We start from the raw sequence: 18,131 nt of genomic DNA, 5'->3' as shown, positions 1-18,131 counted from the left end.
TATCATCTTTCTTGTATTTGGGAACAGTCCCCAGTTCAAAACCACGTTGAAACATTATCAAAACGTATTCCATGAAATACCAGGAAACCTTGAGTGATAGACATTCGTCAATTCATGTTATCAAATTGCAATATGTCACAGATCGTTACATTTGCTTTTCCTCTGTATAGTTCTGTGCACTCAAGCTGTTCACAGCGTTTTTCACTCAATTTCCTTTCTACCCCTGTCAGAGCAGAAAGTCACCCTCAACGTTGAACATTATAGCTGATTTCTGTTCAAATTTGTGAGCCATTATTAAAGGATCATTCCGTGCTACCTCGGTTAATAACAGCAGGTCAAAGCTCCTGTTGCTCAATGTGGGAGCTCAGGGACACGGCTGATGTCCCTGAATCTTTCACGTGCAGGAATTGTGTCCAACTGCAGCTCTTGTTCGACCGCATGACGGCTCTGGAGCTGTGGATGGACTCACTTTGGAGCATCCGCGATGCTGAGGAGGTCGTGGATCGCACGTTTAGGGAATTGGTCACACCACAGATTAGGATTGCTGAGGGAGAAAGGGAATGCTTGACCTAAAGGCAGAGAAAAAGCAGGAAGGCAGCGCAGGCGTCCCCTGTGGTCATCTCCCTCCAAAACAAGTACATCATTTTGGATACTGTAGAGGGAGATGGCTCACAAGGGGAAGGCAGCAGTGGCCAGGTTCATGGCACCGTGGCTGGCTCTGCTGTTCAGAAGGGCGGGAAAAAGAGTGGAAGGGCTATAGTCATCGGGGATTCGATTGTAAGGGGAGTAGATAGGCGGTTCTGTGGTCGAGAACGAGACTCCCGAATGTTATGTTGCCTCCCAGGTGCACGGGTCAGGGATGTCTCTGATCAGCTGCAGAACATTCTGAAGGGGGAGGGTGAACAGCCAGTTGTCATTGTGCACATAGGCACCAATGACATAGGTAAAAAACGGGATGCGGTCCTACAAGCAGAATTTAGGGAGTTAGGAGCCAAGTTAAAAAGTAGGACCTCAGAGGTAGTAATCTCAGGATTGCTACCAGTGCCACATGATAGTCAGAGTAGAAATGAAAGAATAGTCAGGATGAATGCGTGGCTTGAGAGATGGTGCAGGAAGGAGGGGTTCAGATTTTTGGGACATTGGGACCAGTTCTGGGGGAGGTGGGACTATTACAAATTGGATGGTCTACACCTGGGCCGGACTGGAACCAATGTCCTTGGGAGTGCTTCTGCTAACGCTGTTGGGGAGGGTTTAAACTAATGTGGCAGGGGGATGGGAACCAAATGAGGAGGTCAGTGGACAGTAAGGAGGTAGTAACGAAAGCCTGTAAGGAACTAGATAATGAAGTCAGCGTGACTAAGGGGAAGAGTAGGCAGGGAGCAGATGATGAACGCAAAGGGACTGGTGGTCTGAGGTGCATTTGTTTTAATGCAAGAAGTGTAGTAGGCAAGGCAGATGAACTTAGGGCTTGGATTAGTACCTGGGAGTATGATGTTATTGCTATTACAGAGACTTGGTTGAGGGAAGGGCATGATTGGCAACTAAATATCCCAGGATATCGATGCTTCAGGCGGGATAGAGAGGGAGATAAAAGTGGTGGAGGAGTTGCATTACTGGACAAAGAGGATATCACAGCTGTGCTGAAGGAAGGCTCTATGGAGGACTCGAGCAGTGAGACAATATGGGCAGAACTCAGAAATAGGAAGGGTGCGGTAACAATGTTGGGGCTGTACTACAGGCCTCCCAACAGTGAGCGTGAGATAGAGGTACAAATATGCTAACATATTATGGAAAGATGTAGGAGCAACAGGGTGGTGCTGATAGGAGATTTTAATTTTCCCAACATTGACTGGGATTCACTTAGTGTTAGAGGTCTAGATGGAGCAGAATTTGTCAGGAGCATCCAGGAGGGTTTTCTAGAGCAGTATGTAAATAGTCCAACTCGGGAAGGGGCCATACTGGACCTGGTGTTGGGGAATGAGCCCGGCCAGGTGGTTGAAGTTTCAGTAGTGGACTACTTTGGGAATAGTGATCACAATTCCGTAAGCTTTAACATACTCATGGACAAAGACGAGAGTTGTCCTAAAGGAAGAGTGCTAAATTGGGGGAAGGCCAACGATACCAAAATTCGGCAGGAGCTGGGGAATGTAGATTGGGAGCAACTGTTTGAAGGTAAATCCACATGTGATATGTGGGAGGCTTTTAAAGAGAGGTTGATTAGCGTGCAGGAGAGACATGTTCCTGTGAAAATGAGGGATAGAAATGGCAAGATTAGGGAACCATGGATGACAGTGAAATTGTGAGACTAGTTAAGAGTAAAAAGGAAGCATACAGAAGGTCCAGGTGGCTGAAGAAAGACGAAGCTTTGAAAGAATATTGGGAATGTCGGACCAATCTGAAACGAGGAATTAAGAGGGCTAAAATGAAATATCTTTAGCAAACAGGGTTAAGGAAAATTCCAAAGCCTTTTATTCATATATAAGGAGCAAGAGGGTAACTAGAGAAAGGATTGGCCCACTCAAGGACAAAGGAGGAAAGTTATGCGTGGAGTCAGAGAAAATGGGTGAGATTCTAAATGAGTACTTTGCATCGGTATTCACCGAGGAGAGGGACATGAAGGATGTTGAGGTTAGGGACAGATGTTTGATTACTCCAGGTCAAGTCGGCATAAGGAGGGAGGAAGTGTTGGGTATTCTAAAAGGCATTAAGGTGGACAAGTCCCCAGGTCCGGATGGGATCTATCCCAGGTTACTGTGGGAAGTGAGAGAGGAAATAGCTGGGGCCTTAACAGATATCTTTGCAGCATCCTTAAACACGGGTGAGGTCCCGGAGGACTGGAGAATTGCTAATGTTGTCCCCTTGTTTAAGAAGGGTAGCAGGGATAATCCAGGTAATTATAGACTGGTGAGCCTGACGTCAGTGGTAGGGAAGCTGCTGGAGAAGTTACTGAGGGATAGGATCTATTCCCATTTGGAAGAAAATGGGCTTATCAGTGAGAGGCAACATGGTTTTGTGCAGGGAAGGTCATGTCTTACCAACTTAATAGATTTCTTTGAGGAAGTGACAAAGTTGATTGATGAGGGAAGGGCTGCAGATGTCATATACATGGACTTCAGTAAGGCGTTCGATAAGGTTCCCCATGGTAGGCTGAAGGAGAAAGTGAAGTCGTATGGGTTCCAAGGTGTACTCGCTAGATGGATAAAGAACTGGCTGGGCAACAGGAGACAGAGAGTAGCAGTGGAAGGGAGTTTCTCAAAATGGAGACGTGTGACCAGTGGTGTTCCACAGGGATCCGTGCTGGGACCACTGTTGTTTGTGATTTACATAAATGATTTGGAGGAAAGTATAGGTGGTCTGATTAGCAAGTTTGCAGACGACACTATGATTGGTGGAGTGGCATATAGTGAAAGGGACTGTCAGAGAATACAGCAGAATATAGATAGACTGGAGAGTTGGGCAGAGAAATGGCAGATGGAGTTCAATCAGGGCAAATGCGAGGTGATGCATTTTGGAAGATCCAATTCAAGAGTGAACTATACAGTAAATGGAAAAGTCCTGGGCAAAATTGATGTACAGAGAGATTTGGGTGTTCAGGTCCATTGTTCCCTGAAGGTGGCAATGCAGGTCAATAGAGTGGTCAAGAAGGCATACGGCATGCTTTCCTTCATCGGACGGGGTATTGGGTACAAGAGTTGGCTGGTCATGTTACAGTTGTATAGGACTTTGGTTCGGCCACATTTGGAATACTGCGTGCAGTTCTGGTCGCCACATTACCAAAAGGATGTGGATGCTTTGGAGAGGTTGCAGAGGAGGTTCACCAGGATGTTGCCTGGTATGGAGGGCGCTAGCTATGAAGAGAGGTTGAGTAGATTAGGATTATTTTCATTAGAAAGACGGAGGTTGAGGGGGGACCTGATTGACGTGTACAAAATCATGAGAGGTATAGACAGGTTGGATAGCAAGAAGCTTTTTCCCAGAGTGGGGGATTCAATTACTAGGGGTGACGAGTTCAAAGTGAAAGGGGAAAAGTTGAGGGGGGATATGCATGGAAAGTTCTTTACGCAGAGGGTTGTGGGTGCCTGGAACGTGTTGCCAGTGGAGGTGGTAGACGTGGGCATGATAGCGTCTTTTAAGATGTATCTAGACAGATACATGAATGGGCATGAAGTAAAGAGATACAGACCCTTAGAAAATAGGTGTCATGTTTAGATAGAGGATCTGGATTGGGGCAGGCTTGGAGGGCCGAAGGGCCTGTTCCTGTGCTGAAATCTTCTTTGTTCTTTGTTCTTTGTTCAAAATGAGGACACAACGTAGGTAAACAATAAATTCCAGAACAATTCATCAGTAAATGGATTGCAATCTTTGGAAGGAGGTGCAGGTTAGAAGTGGAATGTGGGAATGATGTTATTGATGATTGAGTGGAATGTATTGCATCCTTGGGCTTTTGTTGATCAATTTCCTTTTACATCTTGGAACACAAAAAAAGCTGAGGCACCAGGAGGAAACCAACAGTTATCTCACTTTATGAGAGATATGGCAACGCTACCGTGGGTTGCCCAGTTACCTCAGTCAATAGAGCATGAGATTCTTAATTTCATGGTCATGGGTTAGAGCTCCATGTTCACTGTGATTGTTTTAAACTTTGTTGCTTCTTTCACGGGCGAACCCCAGCTCTCCATTCCTCCACGACTGTCACCCGCGCTCAAACTGTGTCTTTCTCCAGCACGCTGTTGTGAATATCACAATTTCTGATTTACAAGTGAAAACTGTCCTCCGAATCACTGGGCATGTGAGAGACAATTTTGTAGATTCAGCCTAATGTACAGTGAATGATAATACTTTAAAAGTGGGAAGTTCCAGTGCAGAATTTGTACAAAGCAAAAAACTACTCTGTCACAGAATGAGAATGGCCACTTCCTGGGGGACAAATAGCATCGGATCCACGGCTGAAAGGATTCCAATGACAATGATCGGATTCATTAGATTCAGGGAGAGAAACTCGGAAACTCATCCTGAACACAATTTACATGCAGATGAGCTATGAGGAAAGATTGGATATGGCTGGGTTTGTATTCCTTGGAACAGAGGAAGTTAAGGGGAGATGTAATGGAGGTGTATAAAATTATGAGGGACCTGTTTCTCATAAGACAGGCCAGAATGAGGTTTTCATTGCTGAAGCCACATTTAGCACTGTCAGAAGAAGAAAAACAATCAAGACAGAAAGAGAGTCATGATAGGGGTTGAGTGGGAGAAAGAATTCTGAAGTTGAACCAGAAGGTGAGAGTGAAGAGTCATCATCACAAGTGGTTGAAGTGGCGACCAGGAAGAGTGGTGGAAGATGTGGTCCTCGCACATATTTAGTCAAGATGTTTGGTAGTGGAAAAGTTAAGTTTCGACAAATAGTTCATTTTTTACCTTCAGAGTTTCACAAAAAAAAGAAGGAAGTTGGAAAGAATCAAATGTGTCTGATAAATCAGATAGTTTTGTTCCGAGTTGAGCACCAATAGTTACTCAAACACAAATCATGCCTGAAACTTGTGCAAGAAAATGTTTGAGTACAGATCCAAGGCACAGTTGGAGAGACATGTCTGATGAAGTGGAAATTTCAAATGTCGCTCAAGGTCAAAATCAGCCTATGTTGGAGAAACCTCTCCTCAGACTCAGTCCAAGATGGGTCAAGTTCTTTCCACAAGTTCTGGAAATTTGAGTCAGGATAGAAGGTGGCATAGAATTGGGGAGTGGCAAATGTGACGCCCTTATTCAAGAAATGTGTAATGTCAGTCCTAGCAATTGCATGCCAGTTGGTTTAACATCAGTGGTGGGGAAGATTTTCGAAACAATAGTCAGGGAAAATATCAATTTACACGTAGAGAGGTTCTAGGTAATTAAAATAACCAGCGTGGATTTGTAAAAGACAGATCATGCATGACTAATTTAATTGAATTAATTTATGAAGTAAAGGAGAATTTTGATGAAGGGCGTGTGCTGAATGTTGTTTATATGGATTTTAATAAAATATTTGATAAGGTAACACATTGAAGGCTTGTTAACAAAATTGTGACTCATGGAATAGGACAGTCAGTGTCCAGTTGGATAAAATATTGGCTTAAGGACTGAAAACAACGAGTCAAAGAAAATGGTTGTTTTTCAGATTGGAGGATGTTAGATAGTGATGTTCCCCAAGGCTCAGCGCTGATTTTTGCTCTTCATGCAAATGACGTGAATCCAGGAATAGATAGCACAATTTCAAAATTTGATGATGACACCAAACTTGGAGCTGCAGCAACCAGTGAGCATAATATGAACAGCCTACAACAGGCCATAGATAGGAGAGTAGAATGGACAGAATGGTGGCAGATCGAATTTTATCCTCACAAGTGTGAAGTGATGCATTTTGACAGAAGGATTAAGGAGAGGCAATGTAGATGTAATAGCATAGTTCTAAAGAATGTGCTGAAACAGAGTGACCTGGGGGTGCAGGTGCATCGATCTTTGAAGGTGGCAAGATATATTGAGAGAATAGTTAGTAAAGCATAAGGAATTTTAGGCTTCATAAAAAGAAGTACTCGGTACAATTATGGTGAACCTTTATAAAGCTCTGGTTAGCCACAACTCTGTCCTGTTCTTGTCACCACATTTCAGGAACGATATAGGTAGGGGAGGTCCTTAATGAATACTTTGCTTCAGTATTCACTAGTGAGAGGGACCTTGTCGTTTGTGAGGACAGTGTGAAACAGGCTGATATGCTCGAACAGGTTGATGTTAAGAAGGAGGATGTGCTGGAAATTTTGAAAGACATGAGGATAGATAAGTCCGCGGGGCCAGACGGGACATACCCAAGGTTATTACGGGAAGTGAGGGAAGAAATTGCCGCGCCTATGGCGATGATCTTTGCGTCCTCACTGTCCATTGGAGCAGTACCAGATGATTGGAGGGTGGCAAATGTTATTCCCGTGTTCAAGAAAGGGAATAGGGATAACGCTGGAAATTACAGACCAGTCAGTCATACCGATGAAGGGTCACTGACCCGAAACGTTAACTCTGCTTCTCTTTTCACAGATGCTGCCAGACCTGCTGAGTGGTTCCAGCATTTGTTGTTTTTATTCCAGTCAGTCTTGTGTCGGTGGTGGGCAAATTATTGGAGAGGATTCTGAGAGACAGGATTTATGATTATTTGTAAAAGCATAGCTTGATTAGAGATAATAAGCATGGCTTTGTGAGGGGCAGCTCATGCCTCACAAGCCTTATTGAATTCTTTGAGGATGAGACAAAACACATTGATGAAGGAAGAGCAGTGGATGTGGTGTACATGGATTTTAGCAAGGCGTTTGATAAGGTTCCCCATGGTAGGCTCCTTCAGAAAGTATGGAGGCATGGGATACCGGGAAATTTGGCTGTCTGGATACAGAATTGGCTGGCCCATAGAAGACAGAGTGTGGTAGTAGGTGGAAAGTATTCAGCCTGGAGCTCGGTGACCAGTGGTGTTCCGCAGGGATCTGTTCTGGGACTTCTGCTCTTTGTGATTTTTATAAATGACTTGGATGAGGAAGTGGAAGGCTGGGTTAGTAAGTTTGCCAATGACACAAAGGTTGCTGGAGTTGTGGATAGTGTGGAGGGCCGTTGTAGGTTGCAACGGGACATTGACAGGATGCAGAGCTGGGCTGAGAAGTGGCAGATGGAGTTCAACCTGGAAAAGTGTGAAGTGATTCATTTTGGAAGGTCGAATTTGAATGCAGAATACAGGCTTAAAGACAGGATTCTTGGCAGTGTGGCGGAACAGAGGGATCTTGGGGTCCATGTCCATAGATCCCTCAAAGGTGCCACCCAAGTTGATAGGGTTGTTAAGAAGGCGTATGGTGTGTTGGCTTTCATTAACAGGGGGATTGAGTTTAAGAGCAGCGAGGTTATGCTGCAACTCTATAAAGCACTGGTTAGACCACACTTGGAATATTGTGTTCAGTTCTGGTCGCCTCATTATAGGAAGGATGTGGAAGCTTTAGAGAGGGTGCAGAGGAGATTTACCAGGATGCTGCCTGGACTGGAGGACATGTCTTATGAAGAAAGGTTGAGGGAGCTCGGGCTTTTCTCATTGGAGCGAAGAAGGATGAGAGGTGACTTGATAGAGGTGTATAAGACGATGAGAGGCATAGATAGAGTGGATAGCCAGAGACTTTTTCCCAGGGCGGAAAGGGCTATCACCAGGGGGCATAATTTTAAGGTGATTGGAGGAAGATTTAGAGGAGATGTCAGAGGTCGGTTCTTTACATGGAGAGTGGTGGGTGCGTGGAATGCACTGCCAGCGGTGGTAGTTGAAGCAGATACATTAGGGACATTTAAGCGACTCTTGGATAGGTACATGGATGATAGTAGAATGAAGGGTATGTGGGTAGTTTGATCTTAGAGTAGGTTAAAGGGTCGGCACAACATCGTGGGCCGATGGGCCTGTACTGTGCTGTTCTGTTCTATGTTCTTTGATATGAGGGTTCTTGAGAGGGTTCAGAGGAGATTTAGCAGATGGGTTCCAGGGATGGAGCATTTTAGTTACAAGGTTAGGTTTGCATCCGCAGTATTTTGCTTTTATTTTAGGTTGGTAGAGCTGGGGTTGTTCTCCTGAGAACAAAAGAGATTGAGGGGAGATTTAATAGAAGTGTACCTGATTATGACAGGCTTGGATAAGTTAGACAAGGAAACATTGTTCCCATTAACAGACTGCACAAGGAGTAGTGACCACAAATTGCCAGTTCTGTGGAAAAAAATGATGTGGGTGAGTATGAGGAAGCACTGTTTTTATATCTCAAGTGATAATGACCTGGAACTCACTGCCCACAAGAGTGGTGGAAGCAGAAATGATCAATGCCTTCAGGAGGAATTCTGAGAAAAGCAGTCTTGCAGGGCTATGGACAACGAATCTGACTGCGTTGCTCTGTGCAGAGATGGCATGGACCGAGTTGCCTCCTTCTCTGCTGCAAATGACGATGAAGGTTTGCAGGGCTCTCACCGCACGTGGCTCCTGTTCCTTTGATGTGACCTCACAGTTGTTTTGTTCCCCTTCTTCTGATCAGTTCAGACTAACGAATCACTGCTCTCTTCACTGTGCAGCGATTTCTTATTGCTCCCCGTGTCTAAAATTCTGTGCTCCAGGTGAGGATCGAACTCACAACCTCGGCATAGCTCATTAATTGCACTGCTGTATAAGTATCACGCGCTAACCGATTGCGCCACTGGAGCCACGTTGCTCCCTATTTGGTATGGGGAATTACAGGCAAGTTAACCGAACATCAGTCATCTGGATAATGTTCTAATCTCTGATAAAGGAAGTATTAACAAGCACTTGGAAAATCATTGTCTGATCAAACAAAGTCAACATGTTTTTACAGATTGGAAATCTTGATTGACAGATTTATTCCAGAATTCTGAGGATGTAACTGAAAGGGCAGATAAAGGGAAACCAGGAATACAGTATAATTGGATTTCTAAAAGGCATTCGGTAAGATACCATCGAAGATTAATACTCTTGATAAAGGCTCATGGAATTGAAGTAATATATTAGCATGCAAGGAGGACTTAGAGGTTAACGGACAGAAAGCAACGAGTACGGATAAATGGAGCATTTTCAAGATATCAGACTGTCACTCGTGGAGTGCCTCAAGGATCAGTGCTGGGGCCACAGCTGTGTCCAATACCGAGTGTGTGATGGAAGCAGATTCGGTCCTGGGTTGAAGAGAAGATTGGTCCTTATCATCATTGATTCCAGCCTCGAGAGAATTCCATTAAATCCACGTGCTATCAAGAGACGGGTGAAAGCACTGAATATGGAAAACACGATGGGCCCTGACACAATTCCAACTGTCATACTGAAGACCTGTGCTCTCGAACCAGCTGTGGCCTGAGAGACTCTGTTTCAGTACAATTGCAAAACGCACATCTTCCTGACAATGCGAAATTTGTCCAGCTATGTCCTGTCTACAAAAATCGGGAAAAGTCCAATCTGCCCATTAACTACCCCATCAGTCTTCTCACAATCATCAGGAAAGTTGTGGAAGGTATCGTTGACAGTGCTATCAATAAACATTTACTCAGTAACACATCGCTAACTGATGCTTAGTTTGGGTTCCACGTGGGGCACTCAATTCCAGACTTCATTACAACCTTGGCCAAACATGGAAAATAGAGCTGTTTTCAAGAGGTGACAGTGACTGACTTTGACATCAAGATAACATTAGACCTAGTATGGGATCAAGGAGCCCGAGCAAAACTGGAGGCAATGGGAAAGAGAGGAGAAAATGCTCCACGAGATGACGTCTTACCTAACACAAAGGTATGTCCCAGGGGGAGTGTTTGCTCGAGTGGTTGGGGGGGATTGAACTAAAATGGCAGGGGGATTGGAAACTTTGCAAGGAGTCAGAGGAAGGGGGATCAAGGACAAGAACAAAAGACATTAAGGGGAATAAGAAAAGTGATAGGCAGAGAAATCAAGGGCCTGAATCAAACAGGGCCACAGTGAAAAATAGTGAGAAGGAGACACGCAACGTCAAAAAGACAAGCCTTAAGGCTTTGTGACTTAACGTGTGGAGTATTAACAATCTTCTTCTTTGGCCTCCTTGCCTCGAGAGACAATGGGTAAGCGCCTGGAGGTGTCAGTGGTTTGTGGAACAGCGCCTGGAGTGGCTAAAAAGGACAATTCGAGAGTGACAGATTCTTCCACAGGTCCTGCAGATAAAATTGGTTGTCAGGACTGTTACGCAGTTGGCTCTTCCCTTGCACTTCTGACTTTTTTCCTGCCAACTGCAAAGTCTCTTCGACTCGCCACACTTTAGCCCCGCCTTTATGGCTGCCCACCAGCTCTGGCGATCACTGACAACTGACTTGCACGACTTGTGATCCATGTCACAGGACTTCATGTCACATTTGCAGATGTCTTTAAAGCGCAGACATGGACGGCTGGTGGGTCTGATACTAGTGGCGAGCTCGCTGCACAATGTGTCCTTGGGGATCCTGCCATCTTCCATGCAGCTCACATGGCCAAGCCATCTCAAGTGCCGCTGGGTCAGTTGGGTGTATAAGTTGGGGATGTTGGCCGCCTCGAGGACTTCTGTGTTGGAGATCCGATCCAGCCACCTGATGCCAAGGATTCTCTGGAGGCAGCGAAGATGAAATAAATTGAGACGTCGCTCTTGGCTGACATACGTTATCCAGGCCACGTTGCTGCAGAGCAAGGTACTGAGGACACAGGCTTGATACACTCGGACCTTTGTGTTCCGTGTCAGTGCGCCATTTTCCCACACTCTCTTGGCCAGTCTGGACATAGCCTTGGAAGCCTTTCCCACGCGCTTTGTTAATTTCTGCATCGAGGGATAGGTTACTGGTGATAGTTGAGCCCAGGTAGGTCAACTCTTGAACCACTTCCAGAACGTGGTCACCGATATTGATGGATGGAGCATTTCTGATGTCCTGTCCCATGATGTTCGTTTTCTTGAGGCTGATGGTTAGGCCAAATTCGTTGCAGGCAGCTGCAAACTTGTCGATGAGACTCTGCAGGCAATTTCCAGTGTGAGATGTTAATGCAGCATCGTCAGCAAAGAGGAGTTCCCTGATGAGTACTTTGCATACTTTGGTCTTCGCTCTTAGACGGGAAAGGTTGAACAACCTGCCATCTGATCTTGTGTGGAGGAAAATTCCTTCTTCTGAAGACTTGAACGCATGTGAGAGCAGCAGGGAGAAGAACATCCCAAACAGTGTGGGTGCGAGAACACAGCCCTGTTTCACGCTGCTCAGGATAGGAAAGGATTCTGTTGAGGCGCTGCTATGCGCCTTTCATATTGTCATGGAATGAGGTGATGACACTTAGTAGCTTTGGTGGACATCCGATCTTTTCTAGTAATCTGAATAGACCACGTTTGTTGACGAGGTCAAAGGCTTTGGTGAGATCAATGAAAGCAACGTAGAGGGGCATCTGTTCACAGCCTTTCTCCTGAAGCTGACGAAGGGAGAACAGCATATCAATGGTCAATCTGTCTGCTCGAAAGCCACACTGTGCCTCAGGGTAGACGCGCTCGGCCAGCTTCTGGAGCCTGTTTAAAGTGACTCGAGCGAAGACTTTCCCCACTATGCAGAGCAGGGAGATTCCACGGTAGTTGTTGCAGTCACTGCGGTCACCTTTGTTCTTATAGAGGGTGATGATATTGGCATCGCGCATATCCTGTGGTACTGCTCCCTCGTCCCAGCACAGGCAAAGCATTTCGTAGAGTGCTGAGAGTATAGCAGGCTTAGCACTCTTGATTATTTCAGGGGCAATGCCATCCTTCCCAGGGGCTTTTCCACTGGCTAGAGAATCAATGGCATCAGTTCCGATTTTGTTGGCTGTACGTCCAGCTCATCCATGACTGGCAGAGACTGGGCTGCAATGACGGTGGTCTGAGTGACAACATTTTCCGTGGAGTGCAGTTCGAGGTAGTGCTCCACCTAGCGGTCCATTTTCTTGCGTTGGTCAGTGGTTGTGTCCCCGATTTAGATTTGTGGGGGCGATCCTCTTGATGGTTGGCCCAGAAGCTCTCTTAATGCCATCATACATATCTCTGATGTTTCCGGTGTCGGAGGCCAGCTGAATATGGCTGCATAGGTGTTGCCAGTAGTCATTTGCTCAGTGCCTGGCTGTTTTTGTGCAGCGTTTCTGGCTGCTTTAAGTGCTACGGACGTTAGCTCGCTGGGGGCTTTCTTGTAGTTCAACAGTGCAATGCACTCAGCGGCTATTACAGGTTCCAGCTCTTCAAACTGAGATTGACACCAGTCTGCATTCTGCTTCACACGTTTTCCATAGGTGGTCATAGCTGACTCACAGATGGCGTCTCTGATGTGGACCCACTTGGTCTCTGCATCCCCTGCGGGATTTTTTTGAAGGGCTTTTTCAATTGAATTTAGAAATTTATGCAACAGCTGTGGACAAGAAATTCTGCTCGTGTTGATGCACGAGTGGCTCTTCTGCTTGGAGTGATGCAACTTCTTTGATTTGAGTCTAACCTTGCTGAACACCAGGGAATGGCCGGTATTAGCAATAAAGTGGATGAATTAATTGCACAAATGGATGTAAATGGGTGTGATCTAGTTGGGATTGCGGAGACATCGCTGCAGGCTGACCAGAGATGGGAAACGAACATCCAGGGTTATTTGAAATAAAAGCAAAAAATGCTGGAAATACTCAGCAGGTCTGGCAGCATCTGTGGACAGAGAAGCAGAGTTAACGTTTCAGGTCAGTGACCCTTCTTCAGAACTGGCAAATATTAGAAATGTAAAAGGTTATAAGCAAGTAAAGTGTGGGTGGGGCAAGAGATAACAAGGAGAAGATGTAGATAGGACAAGTTCACAGAATAGCTGACCAGAAGGTCATGGAGCAAAGATATGTTAATGGTGTGTTGAAAAACAAAGCATTCGAGCAGAAAGGGTGTTATTGGACTGAAAATTGAACAGCCACAAGTGCCAACATGAAAAGAACAGTGGGTAAGCAAACTGAACAAACTAATGTCTGGCAGATGAAGTATAATGTGAATAAATGTGATGTTATCCACTTTGGTAGCAAAAACAGGAAGGCAGATTATTATCTGAATGCCTATAAACTGAGAGAGGAGAATATGCAACGAGACCTGGGTGTTCTCGTACACCAGTCACTAGACGTATGGATGCAGGTGCGACAGGTGTTAAAAAAAGGCAAATGTTATGTTGGCCTTCATTGTGATAGGATTCGAGTACAGGAGCATGAACGTCTTGCTGCAATTATACAGGGCCTTGGTGAGACCACACCTGGAATACTGTGTAGTTTTGGTCTCCTTATCTGAGGTAGGATGTTCTTGCTATAGAGGGAGCGCAACAAAGATGTACCAGACATAATTTTGGGATGACGAGACTGACATGTGAGAGATTGAAACAAAAACAAGAAATGCTGGAATCACTCAGCAGGTCTGGCAGCATCTGTGGAAAGAGAAGCAGAGTTAACCTTTCGTGTCAGTGACCCTTCTTCGGAACCCTTCCGAAGAAGGGTCACTGACCCGAAACGTTAACTCTGCTTCTCTTTCCACAGATGCTGCCAGACCTGCTGAGTGATTCCAGCATTTCTTGTTTTTGTTTCAGATTTCCAGCATCCGCAGTATTTTGCTTTTATGTGAGAGATTGAATTGGTTAGGATTATATTCGCTGGAGTTCAGAAGCGTGAAGGGGCGGGGAGGGGGGCGATCGTGGGGGCGGCTGGATCTCATCGAAGTCTATAAATTTCTAATAGGCCTTGACAGGGTAGATGCAGGAAGGATGATCCCGATGGTGGGGTGGTCCAGAATCAGGGGTCATAGTCCAAGGATTCGGGGTAAACCATTGCTCAGTGATGTTCAGTTTGGGTTCTGCCGGGGCCAATCAGCTCCTGACCTCTTTACAGCCTCGGTTCAAACATGGACAAAAGAGCTGAACTCAAGAGGTGAGGTGAGAGTGACTTCCCTTGACATCAAGGCAGCATTTGGCCGAGTTTGGCATCAAGGAGCCCTAGCAAAACAGAGGTCAATGGGAATCAGGGGGAAAACCCTCCGCTGGCTGGAGTCATACCTGGTTTAAAGGAAGATGGTTGTGGTTGTTGGAGGTCAATCATCTGAGCTCCAGGACATCACTGCAGGAGTTCCTCAGGATAGTGTCCTAGGCCCAACCATCTTCAGCTGCTTCATCAATGGCCTTCGTTCAATAATAAGGTCAGAAGTGGGGATGTTCGCAGATGATTGCACAATGTTCAGCACCATTCGTGACTCCTCAGATACTGAAGCAGTCCGTGTAGAAATGCAGCAAGACCTGGACAATATCCAGGCTTGGGCTGATAAGTGGCAAGTAACCTTCCCGCCACACAAGTGCCAGGCAATGACGATCCCCAACAAGAGAGAATCTAACCATCTCCCCTTGACATTCAACAGCATTACCATCGCAGAATCCCCCACTATCAGCATCCTAGGAGTTACCATTGACCAGAAACTGAACTGGAGTAGCCATATAAATACCTTGGCTACAAGAGCAGGTCACAGGCTAGGAATCCTGAGGCGAGTAACTCAGTTTATGACTCCCCAAAGCCTGTCCACCATCTACAAGGCATAAGTCAGGAGTGTGATGGAATACTCTCCACTTGCCTGGATGGGTGCAGCTCCAACAACACTCAAGAAGCTCGACACCATCCAGGACAAAGCAGCCTGCTTGATTGGCACCCATCCACAAACATTCACTCCCTCCACCACCGATGCACAGTGGCAGCAGTGTGTACCATCTACAAGATGCACTGGGCTCCAAGGCTCCTTCGACAGCAACTTCCAAAGCTGCGACCGCTACCAACTAGAAGGACAAGGGCAGCAAATACATGGGAACATCACCACCTGCAAGTTCCCTTCCAAGTCACACACCATCCATACTTGGAAATATATCACCATTCCTTCACTGTCGCTGCATCAAAATCCTGGAACTCCCTTCCTAACAGCACTGTGGGTATACCTACCCCACATGGACTGCAGCGGTTCAGGAAGGCAGCTCACCACCGCCTTCTCAAGGGCAATTAGGGAAGGGCAATAAATGCTGGCCTGGCCAGCGATGCCCACATCCCATGACTGAATAAAAAAAAAATTCAGGACTGAGATGAGGAGACGTTTCTTCACCCAGAGTGTGGTGAACCTGTGGAATTCGCGACCACAGAAAGCAGTTGAGGTCAAAACATTGTATGTTTTCAAGCTCTTGGGCATAAAGGGATCAAAGGATATGGTGGAAAAGCGGAAACACATTAGTGAGTTGTATGATCAGCCATGATCATAATGAATGGCGGACCAGGCTCGAAGGGCCGAATGGCCTACTCCTGCTCCTATTTGCTCTGCTTCTATTTTTAAAGGAAGATGGTTGTTTTGTTGAGGGTCAATCATCTCAGTTTCTGGACATGACTACATGAGTTTCTCAGGGTCTTGTCCTAGACCCAATCAACTTCAGATGCTTCATCAATGACCGTCCCTCCATCACGAGGTCAGACGTGGGGATGCTCGCTGATGATTGCACTATGGTTGGTACCATTCTCGGCTCCTCAGACACTGAAGCAGTCCATATGCATATGCAGCAAGGCCTGGACTACAGTCAAGCTTGGACTGATAAACGGCAAGTTACAGTCACACCTCACAAGTGCGAGACAATTTTCATCTCCAACAAGAGAAATTCTAAACACCTCCACTTGAAGTTCAATGGCATTATCATTGCTGAATCCTCCACCATCAACATCCTGGGGATTTGCCTTGCCCAGAAACCTGGAACAGCGATAAACATACTGTGGCTGCAAGAGTGGGTCCGGGGCTGGAAATTCTGCAACTCATCTTCTAACTCCCCAAAACCTGTCCACCATCTAGAAGGCATACGTCAGGAGTGTGATGGAATACTCTCCACTTGCCTGCATGATTTCTGCCCCAAACATACTCTAAAGGTTCAACACCATCCAAGACAAACCAAAATGCTTCATCATTACCCTATCCACCACATTAAACATTCACTTACTCCACTATGGTGCACAGTGGCAGCAGTTTGTACCACATACATGATGTACCGCAGCAACTCACCAATGCTCATTTCACAACTCCTTGCAAACCCACAACCAGTATCACCTCGAAGTAGATGCATGGGAACACCACCACCTGCATGTCTCTCTCCAAGTCACACAGCATCCTGACTTAGAACTATATTGCAGAGTCAAAATGCTGGAATTCCCTCCCTTAAAGCACTGTTTGAAGGCCTCACCATATAGACTTCAGCGGTTCAAGAAGGCAGCTCACCATCACCTTCCCAAGCACAATTACTGATGGGCAGTAAATGCTGGCATTGCCAGGGACCCTCATATCCCAAGAACGAATAAGAACAATAATGGGTAATTATCTGAAGAGAAACATTTGGAGAGCAATGTGGAAAATGCAGATGTGTTGGACCAGTTGTGTTGCTCTTGCAGAGAGACAGGATGCACAAGAAAGGCCATAGGATCTCCTTCTGTTCTGTAACAATGTTATGATTCTATTCTATTCAGAAAGAGAAATTTGGCTCCAACTGCACAATATGCTGGTTAGACCATACCTGGATATTGTGTCTTGTTTTGGTCTCAGCACATTATAAAGGATACACATTGGCCTTGGAAACAGGGCAATGAAAATTCATAGAATGCAGCCAAGGCTCTAATGGTTAAATTATGAGATGCGATTAATTAAAGTAGGCTTGCATTCCATAGACTAGAGGAGTTTAATGGGTGATTTGATTGAGTATTTTAGGATCAGGAAATGAATTAGTAGGGTAAATAGAGAGTAACGTCTTTTTCACTTGATCATTGTGGACAGGAAGCTTATAGAAAAAATGGTTTACAACTTTAAGTGGCGAGGGGGTATTCCTTTTCTCCCGTTGTGCACATTCTGTCATGAATCTACCTGTTGAAAGGCACTGAGAGGGTTTCAGAGCACAGGTACTGAAACAACTCTACCTCCCATTTTGCATGTTTGTTGCTTTAAATGTGGTGCGTTTTGCTCTCAGCTTGAATCATAGAATCACAGAATCATAGAACGTTTAAGGCACAGAAAGAGGGCACTTGGCCCTTCGTGGCTGTGTGGCAAAAAAATGATCCCCCCGCCCCCCCATTCTAATCCCACCTTCCAGCATTTGGTTCGTAGCCCTGCAGATGGTGAAGATCCAGACTCCTTTTGAATGAGTCGAGGGTTTCTGCCCCAACTACCCATTTAGATAGTGAGTTCCAGACCCTCACCACCCTCAGGGTGAAAAGACCTCTCCTCATCTCCCTTCTAACTTTTCTAACAATCACTTTAAATCTATGCCCCTCGTCTCTGACCTCTCTTCCAAAGTAAATAGGCCAGTCACCTCCACTCTATCCAGGCCCCTCAACATTTTGTACATTTCAATCAGATCTCCCATCAGCCATCTCGGTTCCAAGAACAACCCGAAAAAAAATTAACAACACCATTTCCCAAAAGATTCACAAAGCTGGAGACTGGATTTTACTTTTGGCACCTTTCAGTTTTTCGCACTCCCAAGTGGAAGTACTTTACAAAACCGCCTTGCAGTTCTTCACCTTGCATCATGTCCAAGGATGAGGA

General features: G+C 45.6%; 1 non-coding gene across 1 annotated transcript; it reads right to left on the bottom strand.

Moving 5' to 3' along the window:
• Positions 1-9,133: 9,133 nt before the first annotated feature.
• On the bottom strand, positions 9,134-9,228 carry trnai-uau (transfer RNA isoleucine (anticodon UAU)). The gene is made up of 2 exons: positions 9,191-9,228; positions 9,134-9,169 (listed from the first exon to the last, which is right to left on the bottom strand). It is a non-coding gene; the product is annotated as a tRNA-Ile (tRNA).
• Between the last annotated feature and the right edge of the window lie 8,903 nt (positions 9,229-18,131).

The sequence above is a fragment of the Heterodontus francisci genome, chromosome 34, assembly GCF_036365525.1.
Source record: "Heterodontus francisci isolate sHetFra1 chromosome 34, sHetFra1.hap1, whole genome shotgun sequence".
NCBI classification, from domain to species: Eukaryota; Metazoa; Chordata; class Chondrichthyes; order Heterodontiformes; family Heterodontidae; genus Heterodontus; species Heterodontus francisci.
The sequence above is the reverse complement of the archived record's forward strand: the minus strand, read 5'-3'. Positions and strand labels throughout refer to the sequence as shown.